General features: G+C 38.6%; 1 protein-coding gene across 2 annotated transcripts in view; it reads left to right on the top strand.

The window, feature by feature from the left end:
* Positions 1 to 227: 227 nt before the first annotated feature.
* Positions 228 to 16,224, top strand: part of znf609a (zinc finger protein 609a) — a 99,214-nt gene continuing 83,217 nt past the window's right edge. For both annotated transcript variants that reach the window (XM_066668370.1, XM_066668371.1), the window contains exon 1: positions 228 to 442. The gene's annotated coding sequence lies outside the window, so the exon portion shown is untranslated. The remainder of the gene's footprint in view (positions 443 to 16,224) is intronic.

Raw genomic sequence — 16,224 nt, 5'->3', positions numbered from 1 at the left:
CTGCTTGCCTTGCTGCTTACATTGTATTAGTCTCTCTCATGTGAGAGCCGCGTACAGCCATTAAGATCATGGTAGAGATTCACCGAGGGGCAGAAGCGGAGGGCTCCGGCGACATGAGAGCGTCCTGAAGCGGCGGGATTTACTCTCCTCCAGGTCCACAAAGTGCGGGGCTCGGGGCTGAGGGGGAAATGCCCGGAGAGCAGCCGGTGGGCTTCAGGGTTGAGCGGGGGTCTGAGTGTGTGATGGCCGCGGAGCAGTGAAGCTGGCCTTTCTGCCGCCTGGACCTGTCTTTCCTCTCTCTGTGGATGTGTGTATGCGGAGCTGAGTGATCTGTGTGAGGAGCCCAGCGCTTCTGAAACCGGGTCTTTCGTTCATTTTCACCGCGAACTTTAGGACTTATGGAGTGCACATGAGCAGCAACTGGACCGGGGTCTACTCGCGGGTGAGTGTGTGTGTAATGCGTACTGGGTCTAGCTGTGGTCCTTTACCGACAGACGTGTGTTTATCCCACTGTTGGGACGAGGGAAGGCAGGGAAGAGTCCTTCTCCTACTGTGCTAAGGAGCTAGCCGACGCTAGCACGCTAACAGCTATAGCGAAGACCAGGGGCTGGTGGCGGGGCTCTGCTCATGTTTATACTCCGAGAGGGAAAAATAACCATTGTCCGTGCAACTTGAGGCTTGCTTTTCATTTCAGTAGAGAGCTCAGTGTGTGTGTGTTTGAGAGAGAGAGTGTGTGTGTGGAAGGGGAGGGGGTGTTTTGCTCTGTTCTTCTTGTGTATCTTTGTTTGACGCCTGTAGTGACACTGAATCTGAGCCTCGGCTGGTAACGTTAGCTCGTCGCGGGGAAATGGACTCGACAGACCGCTGGACACTGTGAGAGCCGCTCCTGTGTGTTTAATGGGTCTCTCCGGGCTGTGTTCAAGTGTCTGCTGGAGGTGCATACTGTGCAGAAGCTCAGAGCTCTCAGATCTGCGAAGTGTCGGACTAAAGCTCTAGAAATCCGCTGCCCTTGGCTTTGTCACATTTTGTGTTATGGCTGAGTTAGCTACTGTTAGCTTTGCTAAGAATTCCAGCAGCGCGTGCTCTTAGATACAGCGCGCACACACACACAGAAAGAGTGTGTTCATGTCAAAACAGTTATGATGATTCAACAAATGAAGTACCGTTTGTGTCCCACTGAGGCAATATTTACAAATATGCAGGTATAACATATTTTGACAACAGATAGACAGCAGTGTGTGTTCTTGGACACTGGATTGACACACACACACACACACACACAGCGAAAGAGAGAGATGGAAGTGTACTTTTCCTGGCATTTATGGTGGTTTCTCAGTTGAGATGCCATTTGTGAATCCTTTATTATTATTATTTTCTAACAATAAGTCCAGTATTATGTTAGTATAATGTATTTTTTTTTTAATTAATTAATTCTTTTAACAAAGCTAGTGGACACAGGAAACACACACAACTCTAGTTTTGCTGATTCCACAGTGTGTCTGTGCTGCTACAAATAAGCAGGCAAAGTAAAGGACAATTTAAAATTTCCATTAAAAATGAAAAAATTCCATTTATTATTATTATTAATTTATACACAAGCAGTTTCCTTCATGTGTGCCTAAGCATATTTATCGTATCAATAACTTTATTTAGAAGGTTATGTTCTATCTACAGCACTTGTATTTGCATGTCCCAGCCATTGAAATATAATAACTAAACTACATCAGAAAATGTAGTTTAATGTTTGTTTTTGCACTATTGTGTTTAATATGCCCTGTTCCATGAGTTGTTCATTATAGCTTATGTAAAATGTACTTCTTAAGCCCCCAGCCTTCGCTCAGCCTTGTAACTTAAACACATTTGCTCCAGTAAAGCAGCTGGAACATTCCATACATCACACTTTCATTTTACATCTTCCAGATTTCCACAATATTTTGGGGAAAAGGTTTTCTCACTCTTATTTTACTTTATCTGCAGTGATTTTGAAAGATGGGGTCTCTATTTGAATGGTTAACACTGTTACCCAAAATATTACGATGTGTTTATCGTTGTCATAGTATGGTTAACTGTTTTTTTTCTTTTATTTGGGAGGGGGGTGTAGTTCTGCATTGAAAACCCAAACCTGTTATTCATTTAAGCCTTCTAAGAATATTGATAATGAATTGATATTGTGGAATGGCAGAATGCATCTTTAATTCAGTGTTGATAAATTGCATATGGTAATTTTTTTTTTGAAATTATACAGCACATCAATTGTGGAATCACTGTGGAAGTTATCCCCATGTTTTCCCCTTAAATCCAATATCTTGTGTGCCCTAAAGTCACTGTGTACAAACACAGCTCCCAACTTATTTGAAGTGACCCTGTTGACTCCTATTAACACTTCTAGCCAGCTAACTTGCAAATCTTTTTTAATATAATCAAGCAAGTTAATAAGGCCACCAGAGCAGCAGTCCAACACAGGCTTTTAAAACTCATATGGAAGCAAAGACAAACCATTCATTATGTATGCTGCTAAGCCCACTATAGGTGCTTAAATTTTGCTTAGCTACGTTTTTGTTCTGTGCATTTTCCATTCTGAAACCCACAGAGTGCTTAAAATAGTCAGAAGCATTTACATCTTTTACTTTCTTTGATTTAAAATTCAAACATCATCAAAGGTTCACACAGTATCCTGAAAATAATGTCTTACAATTTGGGCTGATATCAGCATGGTCACAAAATATTTGTCTAAAAAACTGATCTTTACCTTATGGTAAACAAATGAACGGGAAATGTCTGCTAACGTCTGAGATTGTACAGAAACACAGTTCTCACTGGTTGTTTACGTTCAGAAGCTTCGACTCCTAAGGTGAAATGGTGTGTTTGAGGGGGAAAAAACAACTGTTGTTTAAAAATGGCTGAAGTTGAACTTGTCTATAACTTTTTAATTCACTGTTTGATTTACCATAGAAACTCTAAAACCTCAGTTTTGTAGCACTTTCGGGGTAAAAGTTATAGCCGTCTCTCGAGTTTGGAGACATTTCCACTTAATGTGATCTGAAACATCAAAATAAGTCTATATTACACACCTATGGTGCAGGAATAGCGCAATATCCTCATCTCTGTTTGTGCTTTTCAACATTTGGAGTTCTCTCTGTTGTTTAAAAAAGCCTTCAGATGCCTCTGCCATGAGATGAGATAGAGGGAGAAAGCTATGCATACCGGAGCAAGACAGTTATTTTTTTTTTAAATCATTTATAGACACTGGGGTTTTGAAAAATCATTAGACTGGCGAGGAAACAACATCTGAGTTTTATACAAAGTGTTTTTTAATTGCAGGTGTGAATATGTCCTTTAATATCTGTATCTCAGATACAGATATTAACCTCAATCATATTAGTATAAAATTTAGGGATGCTCTGATTTGGAATTTTTTTGGGCAGATACGATAATCCATAATTAGCATCTTTGAGTAGCCGGTACCGATAATCTTTTTGTAATTAAAGCAAATTTACACTGGATTACAGCAAAAACAAATTCTTGTTGTCATGGGATAAGTGTTTTCTTCAGTATTTGTACATTTCTGTACTTTTGATTTTATCATTTAAGTTTATTAGGTGTAATTCATTTATATTTTTATCAAAGATTTACTGCTGGTTCCGCATGTTTCTAGGTGAGCGCTAATTAATACAGCACCGGGTTTGCTTTGGAGAGTGAGGGAGAGAGCGGCATAAATTGGCTCAGAGTGAGGGAGAGTGAGTGTGTTTGAGCTAGTGTTTGTAATCGTTTATCAACGTGTTTCAATAATAAATTCAGACGCTAAATGACTCTACATCTATTTTCTTTTGTTTTATATAAGAAGGGCTCCTGCACTGTGGTGGTTGTAAGTATCTTGCATTCATTTAACCTGCTGTGTGTGTGTTTACACTGCTTACTGTGTGTGCGTTGCTCGTACTTTAATTTAGTTTTCACTATAGAGAAATTTAATCCCAGAGACGGTTCTTTGCAGACACTCTGAAAAGCGTCCACACAGACATAGTTGTGTATTTACAGGTGTCAGTGTGTATGCACCAAGTTATCGGTTGTAATATCAGCTAAAATTCCACTATCAGACCGCTAATAGTAACTACAAAAATCCACGTATTGGCAAATAATATATTGGCTGCCGATATATTGTGCATAAGTAATAATAATAAAAAAAAAATCTCAATATTGTGCATCCTTGTATTGTTTATGTATGGGCTGAACTATAGATATTTTTTAAGCTGCTGATAGTTATATGACACTATAGCACTTAACTGTGCTACAAACTGTGCTCCTCCCCTAAAGTTTAGAACTGTCAACAATACTTTGAACCTCTGTTAGTTGCCAAACAATACTTTGTTTTTTATGTATATTTAGCCTTAAGGAAAGGTTTGGTAGAAGTTTGAGGGGAACTATTTTCCACCCCATTCTCTTACAAGAGACTCTGACTTTTGAAATGGCATTTTCTTGATGAAGTTTCACACTAGTAATTATGGTGACACTTGAATGTTTTTGCCCCAGTAAGAAGCTCATAATTATGGTAATTCCAAGATGACATCCCAATCACAATGCTGTCTAGATTTTCAAAGCCCAGTTTCCATTGCTAAAAGATTCATGCCAATCTCATATACAATCGTATGGAGTTGACACATTAGCATTTAATACTATGTTACAAACGTTTCCATAAGGTCATTGCATGTGCTTTCTACTCCTTTACGAAATTGTAGCTCCTGAAAAGATGAGACATATCTGCAAAGTGTAATGTGTGTCTTTGTGTAATAACATGTATCCTGGGCAGTATGACCTGGTATTTATCATAATGAAATATGAGAAAATGGCAAACCACCACTTCTAATGACGTTTTTGTTTTAAAGTGCCAATCAGTGATTTGTTACATTTCAATGTTAGTGCAAGTGAATTAGGAAAGGTGCAGAAAAACTCTCAGACACTTCATCATAGCCTGTTAACTCATTTTAGTCTAGGGAATCGTACATATGTCAGACTGAATTACATGTTTATTTTTTATGTTTTGCTGTAGGCAACTTAAAATGTGGAAACAAATGAGCCTGGAGGTAGAAGACAATGTAATGGCTTGAGACACTGCAGTTGTAAGCAGCTCCTTGTGTATGAAAACATTTATGGCACCATTATTTGCATCAGCTAGTTGTCAGATTTTATAGGTCACTGAAATCATTTTGGCATTAGGCTGCGTTATGGCTCAGATTTACCCAGCAAAGCTTCCTGAAGATAAATTGCCTGGTGCAGATTTCTGCACTGCTGTTGAGTGCAGCAAGGTGATCTGAGGATAAGGTCTGCTAAGTCACTCTCTCTCGTACTGACATTTTGTTATCATGCTGCTCTTTGGCTGGAGCCCAAGAGGATTGTGGTGCAGTGGAAGAGCAAAGCAGAAGATTGAGGGTGTTTTTTCTTTTTTTTTTTCTTCTTCTCCCCTTCTCTAGACGTTGTATTTAACTCAGATGACTTTCCTACTTTTGAAGTGCTGCTAATGCCCTGGTTTTGACACGAAACTGAAAGGTATCTGTTCTACTCGTTGCTCATAGTGTCTGGATGGTTTTGATTTTTTCCTACACTGTAGCACATCTGTGCAGGCCTGACTGACACAGCTTTTGCCTTAAATTGCAGTAGCTTGAAATAGTGCTTGCTCCATGTTTGACGGGCTTGGTTTGTTGTTTCTTTTTGTGGGCTACAGTGGTGAGTAGAAGGGTGAGTGAAAGGTGCCTCTGTCCTCTGCTTGGTGCTTGAAAATGACCTCAAACCCATAAATAAGTAATCAAAGGACAATGTGAGGAGCACAAGAAGCTCAAAGTTTCAGAATGGCTGTTCAAACATGAACTCCTTTGAGTGGCTGTGGCAAGTCATGAAATAAACAGTTTGAAAACCCACTGGAACTGCTGTGTATGAAGATCAGTTTTTCTTTCAGTGAGTGGCACATCTGTAACCGAAGGGAATATTTGGTTGTAGTTATTACTGCTAAATATTGAATATTGTAAAGTATGGATGATTCTAATGAACAGTGTTAATGTATCAATGAGCAGTATTGGGTTCATCAGGCAAGGAATAGAAAAGGAATCAACAAAATAGAGGCAAATCTGTCCTAAACAAGTATAGAGCTCTCAGGACTTTAACTTAAACATATTTATTCAAAGAATTAGCCATGGGAAATTAGCGTTGGATGAGTATTGGCTGCCACTTCAGATGATCTTAAGGGCCTACACTAACCAGTACAAAACCTGGCTGCTAATAAGGACTCTTCATCTTTAACACAAGGTCAATGAGGTTTTCTCCTGTGCCACAGTGTTAGTTTCAGGGTAATCTATTTTCAGTGATTCCAGGAGTAGCTGACATCAGCTGGAGTAGTTACTGTAGTTAGTAAAAAAGCCATGCCAGAGCTGTGTGTGCTATTCCTGCCTGCTCAGTCTCCTGTCCTTGGCAAGGAATTGATGTTATGGTAAACTTTTTGTTGTGGAAGGAACATATAGTATTTATTACTGATTAGAAACTGACATTATTCAGTCTGGCCCCATCTCTTATAACTAACTTGTAACAAAGCATGTTTTCAATCACAGACACCTTGGCAGACATTGATAAGACACAAGCGAAGACATCCGAGCTGCGTAAAGAATAGTAAACAATATGTCTCTAGAGACGGTGGAAAGATGAGTGAAGACAGTGTTAGAATTTAGCTGCATGATTATGGGCTGGTTCTATGGATATGGCAGTATTAATAATACTATTCAGTCCTGTCTTTGTTTTAACTTGGCTTTGGGAAAATGAAATAAATCAGATTTTACTCATCAGATCGTAAGCTTTAGGTCACAGTAACTCTTTTAGATATTTTTTTGTGTTTTTTGTGTATACCAGTCACTGTGATGGGCTAGGAGTACTACTGTAGATTTGGTGGTGTGCTCCGTATGTTATTGCCTTGCTTTTATATAATGCTTCAAGCTTCATGGAAGCCAAGAAACTGATGATTTTTACAAAGTGTTTATTGAGTTAAAACCTATAGGTATTAGAGTAAAGAGAGGAAATAATAATAAGACCGAAAAATTGAGAAATATAAAGTTGATTGTTTAGCGTAGGAGCTGCTCTCTGACCTTTTCAAAATTCTTTATTGTTTCTGTATTTAGAAATGATTTTCAATTTCTTGAAAAATATCCCAAACAGACATTAGTTTGGACAGCTTGATCTCAATGTGCATTTTTTCCCCAATTAAATCCCATCACATTCCCAGTAATTTTCTATACTAATCACCCAGAAACTGTAACTATTAGGCTGCATCTTACACTTTGAAGGCTTTTTAAATTTTCAGGAAGGCATTACTAATGTTGGCTTTAGTCGGGCGAATGATTAGCCATTTTATTTATCTGGTTCTCACAGATTGATATGAGCTTCTTCACAAGCTGTGGGGGTATGTGTTATGTCATGATTTACAGTTGTTTACTGGCCTTCTGAGGAACTGGATTAGTGTTGATTCCCTCTGGCCTTTTCAGCCCTCACCATTCACTATAGACTAATTTAGATGTAGTCGAGCTGCTGTGTTGTATTAACGAAGTTGCTGCTTCTGGGCCTCTTAGACAGATTAGTTAGACTGAATGGGTGTCTGCTGTAGCCGCTGACCTGCAGCTGAACCAGTGGGTTGACAGGAGAGTGAATGACAGGGAAATATACACAGAGAGAGCTGGAAAACTAAGAGCAAAAGAAGTAGGAAAGGATTCAGAAATTTTCCCAGCATGAGATTCTTTTTATTACCTTCAGATTGCATCCATATCTTGATTATGTCCAACTCTACATGCTTACTGTTTTTACTGTTTAACTGCACTAAAGGTCAACACACATTGTTTGAATTGTTAAAGGTAACTGCCATTTTCTTGTTTATTTTGTGTTTATGACTAATTTATATTGTATGTCCCCTTTACCTTAAAATACATGTTGGTGCCTGACAGGTTTTAATGGCCTGTCTGGTTAAATTATATGTTAAATCAATTAAATCGGGATACATTTTGTGTTCACATTTGGTCATCTTTTATATTATTATCTGTGTTGTCAGATATGATGCTGTGAAAGTCAGACACATGTCTCTAAATATAATTGGTTCACTTAGCGTGGTTGAGCCTGTCATCTTGCACATTTTTTTTGGCTTGGCAGCATGACATTTGAGTGGAATATGGAGTTTCTCAAACTCTTCCAACACTCGAATTATTGGAAGGATTTCTGACATGAGGAAATGCTGAAGACCTACTTTCAAACACCACTGCTATATATTTATACATTTTGAATGTTTTTTTTCTTTCCCAGTTTCCTTCACTGATTGTAAATGGCAGATGATGTGAAATCACACTACTCTGCTCTCAGCTTATCTGTCTTCGGTCTGTGCATTCGGTCAGGTCAATTGACAGATTATAAAGATAAACCTTTTAATGTTGCCACCAGGACATTAGTTTTGCCAACACTGAGTAGTAGATATCCAGGGTAAGGAGGGTACAAGTGTATATACCAGGATACCACCATATAATTTTTATTGGCCATCAATAATGTGGGAGAATGACTAACAGTTATGGTACATTTCCACTAGCAGGTGTGTCATTGCAGAGAAGGAAAAACAAATATATTGGTGCTTTTCCACTCCATGCTACCTACACTACTCAACTGTACTCAGCATTTATGCTTTTCTATTAGGCAAATTTGGTACCTGACACCACTTGCTTGCTCACTTGTGGTTCCAGGGGAGCAAAGTAGCAACTAAAATGTGACATGTGAACCTTGCAGAGTGCTGAGTGGCCAGAGAGAATCTAGCCATTTGTAAAATCTCCAAGCTACAGTAGTGTTCGTATTTGTTTTCATCTGACTCACAATGGCAGCTCATTAAATAACACTGAGGTCTTTTGAAGAGGTTCGAACGCTCCTTGGATTGACTATTGACAAAAGACTCCAGTGAGAACTGGACATTGCAAACAGGAACGAAACACTTACGCTGATCTGTCTGAACTAAGCCATGTATTATCTCAAAAAATAGACAAACCACATGGGAATAACCCACAAGTAAATAACCTTTAATGTTTCCCCATCATTATATTGGGTTTAAGAACTTGCTGTTCCTCATAGAGACAGTGTTGTGTGATGTCGATCGATGCATTTTTTTGGGGGGGAAGCTGGTAGTGGAAAACGACCCAGGTGCCAGGTACCAAAAATACAAAATTACAGATTTGCTACGAATCTGGATGCATAAAATGGCGAGCACCATTGATTAGCCAATCATAATCTTCACAGAATCATGCCTGTTCACAAGAGTACAACTGTTTCTCTTTTTTTTGCATTCCCATCGTATCTGTTATTCACAGGATATCTGATTAATTTTTAAGCCATACTAAATTTATGGAAAAAAAATGTTAACAAACAGATCTGATGAACAAATGGAAATTAAAATTAAAAAAGGGAAAAATGGACTTTGGCCAAAATTGGCATAGGGATCTAGCCAAATTTTTTTTTAACGATAAGTATAGAGTTGAAATTCAGAAAAGTATTATTCAAAAATAGTTGTGGTAAATGGGAAGCTGCCCCTTTAGATGAGTTAAAAACTAAGACTAAGCTGCACAACTTTGGATCTTGATGAGGATTATCCTGTTATGTGCCAAGTGTTCTCTACTCAAAATGTCAACATTTTAGTTTGTCAGAGGGTATTTCTGGTCTAGGAAGTTAACCTTCTTATAAAAAAAGCCATGCCAGAGCCAGCTGGTCTCTCTCTGCCCTCTCAGCCAGCTACATCCTACTGATGTTCAGGTACACTTTGGTTTTCCCACACTAACGATAAAATAATGTAGATGTTAGATGCGTGCAAAAGGTTAATATAAAATCTCCTTTTCATTTAATTGTTAGCCTGTAGGTTTTATGTCTGCTAAGTTGACATGCAGTTGCTAAATAGTGTTTTTCATGCTTGAATGCTAGACCCATACATGGTTGAGTACTCATGCACCCAAGCACATCCGTTGTGCCTATGAATTGACCTCTCATTTGCATGACCAAATGCAGAGATCCATGAAACCTTCATATCTACCTCTGCTTGTTCAGCATGAGGCTGCTCTTTGAAAGGCATGAAAGCTATGTGTCGATATTAGTTAGGATTATAAGTTAATGTTATAACAAAGTGAAAGTAGCTCTAGACCTATACAATCTATGTTGTACATACTGTATAATTTCTGTGAATGTTACATCGACTCTAGTTTCCGTATTAGTATTACAGAGCATCTTATAACCTTTGTACCTGAAGCCTGTTGTCAGAATATTGTCACCTCAGGTTTGATTGGTTCATTGAGTGAACTCACGTCTGTGCACAGGGATTTGCGCGACTAATGTGAAATGTACCCTTCTAGTCAGTAACCCACTCTGTGCAACATGACTCATTTCAGAGCAGCATAGACACTGGGGTAAAAATCATAGTTTTCACATTTTTCACATATTTATTCAGATTATTCTAAAAGATTAATCCGATTTTATGTGATACTAACACATTTTCAACGGTTGCTCCCACAGTTGTTTGTTTTTGTGTTTTTCTTTTTGTTTTGTCCCCCCCTCCCCTTCTCTTATAGCTCTATTTGAAAAAATGTCTCGTTCTGCATGTCAGACAGAAACAATCTGTAGCAGGTAGTTTGCACATCAGACAGACCGTGCTTTCCTGTCATAAAAGGCCGTTCTTGCCCATGTTCATCAATGAAATCCCCATGAGAGTCTGACGAGAAGCAGAATATTGTGAGAGGTTTATATAAGTTTATATCTATGATAGTCCTCTGTGGGCTCCGGTTTCCTCCCACAATCAAAAAGCACATGTTGGTAGGTGGAATAGCTGAGCAAAATTGTCCACAGGCCCATCCGTGTGTGTGTGTGTGTGGACATTTGTGTGGCGCACACACACAGTGGTCTAATGCCTTGTACAGGGTGTGTTTCTGCCCTGCACTTTGTGACTCGAGGTAGTCCTGGGATTCACTGCAAATTAGGTCAAAATGAAGCCGCTATAGAAGAATAATGAAAGGATAAAACATTGATGGCAGTTTTTTTTTTAACTGGCACCACTAGTGCATTAGCCAAAGATAATAATCTTATCTGGCTTGTGTAAACTACCCTGAGATCTTACAAATATGGGCTGGGTTTCCCAAAAGCCTTTCTTAGAACAAAGAAGATTGTTAAACAATAGAGTGATCATCAGACTGAATGCTCTCTCTCTCCTTGTTAAGATCATCTTAACACTAAGGTTTTTGGGGAAACTTGCCCGTGTTCTGTTGTAAAAACACCAGAAGGGTCATTTTATAACATGAAAAAGAGCAAAACAGTTCAGCTATCTCTATATTTAAGACATTCTTGAAGATGTTTTAGCTGAGGGTAACAGTATTAGCACTAGTCATTACTTAAAATCAACAGCTATTACAGTAATGCACAATAATTAGAATACCTTACTGAGATTGTGCAGCTCATTAGATTCCACTAGTGCCAAAGCATTTATCACACAATGGGGAAAAAACACATTTATCAGTGACCATCCCGGGCCTGGATTGAAGTAATTTGTGTTCCAAGCTGTAAAAACGTTCTAGATGTTCTTATTCATCAACTGGAGTTAGTCTTCATTAATAATTCCCTCGTAGCAGCTCTTGACACATCCTTTTTTCTCTGCTCTTAAATTGGCATCATGTAATTGATGCCCTTTTTGCAGAAGAGTAATCTTGAGTGATGTCTCGGCTTCAGTCACTTATTCATGTGGACAGCCTTTCTCTTCTTCTGGCAAATTCCCAATGGGGTAGACAATTACATGTTTCCTCTCAGCTGGGTCACGATGAGGCAAGGGCACTGTGATTTGAACAATGCCTAGTGGGAGGCCATCAGCAGAACACAGGACTCTTCCTGTTTGTGCTCATGCAGACCTGAGACTTGTGTCTTGCTTCTTGAAGGGTTCATTGCTGTGGATTCTTTAGACAGCTGGCAGACTGGTGAGAGCCTCCTTAGTCTTAAAGGAAAGCATCACCATCTTAAAACCAGGCCAATCTGCCCCACCCCCGGTCAGCATTGCTCCGACTAGTCACATGTGGTTGATGTAAGGAAGAGCTTGGTGCCAGGCTGTTAAATGCATAAATACATACTGCGTTGTCTAAAGACTGGAGTGAACCGGGCCAGGGTACGGGCCACAGATCTTTTTGTTTCAATGTGTTTATGAGGCATATTTCAAACAGTGAGCTTAGTGAAAACAGGGCATAAATATGGTATAATAGTTTAGACCCTGTGTCCAGTGTACATCAGACTTTATATGATAAACATACAAGTTTTAAATACCAGCTCCATACCATACTTGGGCATGACCTGTTCTAAACGCTTCTCAGAATAAAAACAATTACCGATATGGAGTTTCTGGGCAATGATAATAACTGATAGTTAATATCTTATTGTACCTGGAGATGATATTAGTGAACAGTAATTTAACTTTGACTGTGTTTCAGCTTATGTCATGTGATGTTTGAACCATTTGCAGGAATTGCAGTATACTTTACTCTGTGATTTAACCCAGTAGCTTTGTACTCCAGTGCTCTTGAGCTGAGACGGTATACGCTGAGAGGCTGCTGGTATAAACCACAGATTTGAATGTTGACAACATTATTTTATTTATTTATGTGTTTTTTTTTGGATCGCAAGCATAATTTGATGTACATAATAGCTACTCCCAATTCATTTAACACTGCTCATCATCTGTGTGTGACAGAGCTTGGTATAAAATAAGCAGCCCAAGCTTTTGACCATGAAATGTGGTCCTGTCCACCTCTGTGCTAGTGCTGACTGCTGAAACTCCTGAAAACCCATTTCTCTCATTCATGATTAATGGCAGTAAATGTCCAGCTTGCCTGTAATGAGGCTATAAATCAATTCCCTGATCTGTTCATTGTGTGGAAAAGGCAAGTGCTTCCATACTGTCACCTTTAAATACGTTTGAAGCATGTTTTTGCTATAGATTTTGAGAGATTGTGGTAATTCTTTTAATTCCTCTAATGGCCAGCAGTTATTGGCAGGCCCATGTCTCTTATCCTCTTATATATATTATATATTTTTTTAAACTATGAAATGGTTCATTCAGTTTAATTTTTTCCATGTAATTGCTGAATCTTTAGTTTGTGTTAAGCCTGGGAATTTAAAGGTTTTAAAGAAATTGTTCGGTTTAAAAAGAAATGTACAACTTCATATGCAGATCAAAACATTCTTTAAACTAAATTCAGTGTTCCACTCTGTGAATTGTAGTGCAATTCTAGCCCCAGTTTCAGTTGGGCAGAGTCTGTGCTTGTTGGCTCTAGTCTGTGGATTAGAGGGGGGGGGTGGGGTGTTCAGGTAGTGTGTGAGGGGCTTAGTCCCAGATATTTAGCCTCCAGATCACGTTCAAGCTATTCAGAGCATATCAGAAGTTTCCAAATTTGGATGTAGACTCTTGGTGTAAACTCTCCACTACCTCAAGTCTGAATGGGTCCCAATGAAAATACAGCACAAAATAAACACAAGAGGTAGATACAGAAAATGGCAATATGCAATGTTTCCAAGTGTAAAATGTTCAAATGATGGAAAACATCAAGATATTACATAGTGCTAGATGCCAATGACCTAAGTATTATCTGGAACAGGAACAACACAAGTCATTAAAGCTTTATTTCAGCTTTATTCTTATTCTTCTTATTATCTTTATTATTAATATTATCTTATTTTTCATCGCAGCTTAAATGATATAGCAGTGACATGGTGGACTCCACTACTGCTGCAAGTCTGATACTTCTGAAATGTTTAATGTGGAAACTAATCTATTGTAGAACATATTGCTACTCCCTTCTGAAATGTGCAGACATTGCATTGACCACGTCTCCTCAAACACTTTCTATTTTTTACTTTTTATTTTTTTATTATTGTTATTTTTTTAAACATGCTTTTGCTTTGGATTCTTTACAAATAGCAACCACAGCTAGGTTTTGTAATCCATGTTTATATCTGCATCTCCTAGGTAATAAGAGTCATGTGTCTGGGTGCGTGTTTTCTTTGTTTAAGCAGGAGGTTGGAACTGTGTAGTGTATTATTCCAAATCGTCTAGTTTGTGACTTTTCCAGCCTCTTTAAAAATCAGCGAAAAGCACTGGTGTAGTGTGAGATACCAGAATATTTATATTCTGCTTTGACTTTAAAAGTCATGTCATGTACCCAAGGCCTAAGTTAAGTGATCTGTATATTACACTTGCTTATGTGGTTTGATTTTTTTATTTCATTTTTTTCTCTTTTTCCTTCACAAATGCTTCTCTGTTAATGGATAGCAGACATTAATTCATAACAGTATGCATAAAAATCAAATTCAGCTGTTTTTAAAACAGACATTCCGCATCCTTTCTTTGCCTGCAGTCTGACTTGCCACTGGAAGATAATGGAGAGTAGAGCAGCTGGTTTGTTTAAATCATTTTATTTTATGAGTAGGACACCGGTTGCTTTCATTTCTGAATGAGTCTCCACTCTGATCTATCTCCACCTGCAGCAAACCAGCAATGCGTAGAAATGCTTTTTATGATGGACAATAAACTGGCTTTCAAATGAAGCCTTAGTGAGGCTTATGTAGCGTACGGCCAGCTTCAGATTCTTGTAGAAAACCGAAGAAGTAAACTAAAGACATCAAACTCAAACCTATGCTGGTTTCTTGTCAACATCTAGAACCAGAGCACAATCAGTTTAAATATAATTTTTTTTAATGATGCTTTACTTATTGGGTTGAGTAGTGCTGGTAATTGAAGTGGTGCCATTCTTTTATTTACTGACAAACTGAACATAAGAGCTGCTTTATTTGACAGACTAATGATACCTTCACTAGTGACTTCATCAGACTGTTGAGGTTAGGTTGCTCAGACAGAATAGCTGCCAAATGGTACCTCTAGAATCCTCTCACATTTCTTGGAAAGCTTGTCTGTGTACTGTCACACTTAGCTGCTGACCTTCTCCTGTCGCTTAATGAGACTCACTCATGCCGTTGCGATGGTGATGCATGGCTCTTTTAAACAGTGCAAATGAACACAGTGAGAAGTGCTGCTGATGTGATGACAGTCCTAATGACGTTCTGGGTGTTCCAGTTTCTTTCGGAAGCAAGCAGTCTTGGCCCACCTGTGTTATTTTTAGCAGGCTGTTTCTAGCTCCAGTGAAAATTTATATATTTAAAAAAATAGATAGATAAAAATGTCTCCATTTAAAACCAGTTTGGTATAAAAGGCTGATATGCATTCGTCTGTCTCAGCTAGATTTCAAAATCACAGAATCTAGAGAGTAAACAAATTAGGTGATGTAGAAGTTCAGTCTGGTCTGTATTTCTTCTGTGTTGCTCTTTTGGATCTAAGATTGCTTTAAAGAATGAAGAGGATTGTGTTAGTGTCCCAGATGTGATCGACTTGGTGTCATGCATTATATTTTTAATCAGAGCTCTTAATAGAGTGCTGTGATATGTGTTTATGCAAATTAGTATTAGATTGTGATAGACACTGAATTGTGCTTTCAGTTTAAATGTAAAGACTGTCTAAACACGGCCCAACACAGTATCTGGGTGGAGCATAGGTGCACCGTTTAAATAATTTACTTTTAGATATTCATATTGAATTGTGGTAGCTGTTGTTTTGGGCATGTTTAGGTCCCTCTTCTTCCATGTCCTAACAATGAGATAAATAACTCCATCATAATGGCTCTGTCCCTGTGGCTCGTAACTTAAGCATTCAGACGGTGACTTCAGTCTCGAGTCTACTGTCGCATGTGACCACAATTTAAAGCAGGTGATCCTCGAGTTTTCCATACAGGTGCAGCTTATGAATCAAGCTATGACTGACTGAGATCATGTTTTGCATCATGTTTTGAGAAGGTGTAGACAAGTATTTTATACTGTAGTGAATGTCTGAATGTTTTTGAAAACCGTGGTTCAATTGAGATTTGTGGATGATTTAAAAAAATTCAATTTCAAATGAAAGAATTTTAGTGCATAGTAAATAAACAGAGAAAAGCTAGACACATACTAGCCTTTGCTTCCCCTAGGAATGCCAGATCCAGACTGACAGTGGGATGTCAGCCTCTTTCGCTACCTGTCTCCACTAATTGGCCGTCACTATCTGAAATCACTAGGTAGTCAGCAATCACTCTCCTGTCTGCAGTGTGTACATTTTATCTGAGGAGA

This window comes from Hoplias malabaricus, chromosome 4, assembly GCF_029633855.1.
Source record: "Hoplias malabaricus isolate fHopMal1 chromosome 4, fHopMal1.hap1, whole genome shotgun sequence".
Classification (NCBI taxonomy): domain Eukaryota; kingdom Metazoa; phylum Chordata; class Actinopteri; order Characiformes; family Erythrinidae; genus Hoplias; species Hoplias malabaricus.
The sequence above is the reverse complement of the archived record's forward strand: the minus strand, read 5'-3'. Positions and strand labels throughout refer to the sequence as shown.